Below are 2500 nucleotides of genomic sequence, written 5' to 3'. Positions count from 1 at the left end.
TTTTAAAAACTGCATTTATTTTCATTTTTGAGATAATTTTTTTGGGTATATTGGCTTATATTTAATTAAAAAAGTATCTTAAAAAAAGTGAGTGATGTTTTTTAATTTATTCAAAAAACCTGAAAAAAAAAGGTGTCTCTAACCACTACACCATGAGCGAACCCTAGGCATGGTATTCTAATGTAGGGAATGATAACCTTAAGCTAAAACACCACACTATCTGTATTGAGATTACAGCTCGAAAAATGTCTTATTTTGAAATATAATATTTTGGCCAAAAAAATTAAATGTTTCACTTCTCTGACTCACCCAAAGACTAACAGTGCACCAGTAAATCCAAAAACAGCTTATTTCAGCTTCAACCATTATTTTTTAATTTTTTATAAGACAATTCAAATATCATGTAGCCTATAAAAGCTAGTAATAGGACAAGAAACAGAGTTAGAAAGTGCCAGGGGTTATAGAGAATTATAAATGAAAATAGGGACATCACAATTTAAACATTACATTTAAACAAACAAATTAAAAGGTGGATGCAGTGTGTAACTTTGTGTGTGTCAGAGAAGTGAAACATTTTCTAAGGTTTATTCTCATAACTGAATAAACAAACTTTCCTCACAGGAAAATGTGATCCCTGGAACACTGTTTGAAGTTAGAAAGCTTCCTGAAAAGTTACTGTTTCACTGTTGTTGTTTACAGCAGCAGGGCCCACAGTTTGGTTTACAAACATATTCTAGTCTTAACGTTTGGTTCCAGGTTCCTCAAAATGACAATATAATTATTAAATACTAAGAATTACATGTAGAGAAAATATATTTAGTAAACTAACTGCAGGCTCTGTGAATGTAAACAACACCCCCCCCCCCTGAAAACTACACACTGCACCTTTAAATTTGAAGCACAATTTAATGGTTATACTATAAACACTTATAAATGAACCATTGTGTCTGTCTGCTATGTCTCCTGCATCACTCAGCTGTTCACAGACGTTTGTCCGGACTTAAAGGCCTACTTCACCGGTTTGAATATGAAGGTGTATTGAATTCTGAGATCCTATGTAGTATAAATGTGCGAAAAAAATTGAAATCGGTTCATCCTAGTCTGAGAAAAGGCAGAAAGAGTGTTTTTTTTAACCCAATATTTCTCTTTCTCGTGACATCACATAAAGAGAAATATAGGGTTAAAAAAAAACGTACTCTGTAAATATGACTGTGATGTCACAGTAAAAGACATCACAGTAATATTTACAAAGTAAGTTTTTTTTTAACCCTATATTTCTCTTTCTGTGATGTCACGAGAAAGAGAAATATAGGGTTAAAAAAAACACTCTTTCTGCCTTTTCTCAGGCTAGGATGAACCGATTTTAATTTTTTTTGCACATTTATACTACATAGGATCTCAGAATTCAATACACCTTCATATTCAAACCGGTGAAGTAGGCCTTTAACTAAACAATTTGATCATGACATATTGTTTTATTTAATTCCTTCGCTCTCTGTATGTGTCCAAATTGGTCTATTTCTCCCTTTATACAGGCTCCATTATGTGTTCTTAGTGTGTGTGTGTGTGTGTGTGTGTGTGTGTGTGTGTGTGTGTGTGTGTGTGTGTGTGTGTGTGTGTGATAGCCTACAATTTAAACATTCTCTCGTTCTCACTTTTGAATCAACATTACACCAGAATAACAACCATGTAGCTATCCCAGTGAAACACTCAAATAGTCTAATTCATACATAAATAGGTATAATCAAACTCTACCAAAATGTGTCTATTTGTACCACATTATATTATATAGCATTTATTATAGTTGAATGTTGTTAGTGGGTGTGTGGGATACAGTTTTACCACTCTCTCGTTCTCCTAACTTCTAAATCAACATTACGCCAGAATAACAACCATGTAGCTATCCCAGTGAAACACTCAAATAGCCTAATTCATACACATAGGCAAACTCTACCAAAAGGTGTCTATCCCCCCCCCCATTATATTAGATATGCTTTATTATAGTTGAATGTTCTTAGTGGGTGTGTGTGATACAATGTTACCATTCTCTCGTTCTCACTTTTGAATCAACATTAGCCTAGAATAACAACCATGTAGCTATCCCAGTAAAACACTCAAATAGCCTAATTCATTCATAGATAGGTCTTATCAAACTCTACCAAAAGGTGTCTATTTGTCTCCCATTATATTAAATAGGTTTTATTATAGTTGTATGTTCTTAGTGGGTGTGTGTGATACAATGTTACCACTCTCTCGTTTCCACTTTTGAATCAACATTAGCCTAGAATTACAACCACGTCCCAGTAAAACACTCAAATAGCCTAATTCATACATACATAGGTCTTATCAAACTCTACCGAAATGTGTCTATTTGTACCACATTATATTATATAGCATTTATTATAGTTGAATGTTGTTAGTGGGTGTGTGGGATACAGTTTTACCACTCTCTCGTTCTCCTAACTTCTAAATCAACATTACGCCAGAATAACAACCATGT

General features: G+C 33.7%; 1 long non-coding RNA gene across 1 annotated transcript in view; it reads right to left on the bottom strand.

The window, feature by feature from the left end:
• LOC307252014 overlaps nucleotides 1-2500 on the bottom strand; it is a 6599-nt gene that overhangs the window by 3739 nt on the left and 360 nt on the right. The gene's annotated exons all lie outside the window — the stretch shown is intronic.

The sequence above is a fragment of the Ammodytes marinus genome (assembly GCF_949987685.1).
Source record: "Ammodytes marinus genome assembly, chromosome: 6".
Taxonomy (NCBI): Eukaryota; Metazoa; Chordata; class Actinopteri; order Uranoscopiformes; family Ammodytidae; genus Ammodytes; species Ammodytes marinus.
Note: the sequence above shows the minus strand (reverse complement) of the source record. Positions and strands in the feature narration are given on the sequence as shown.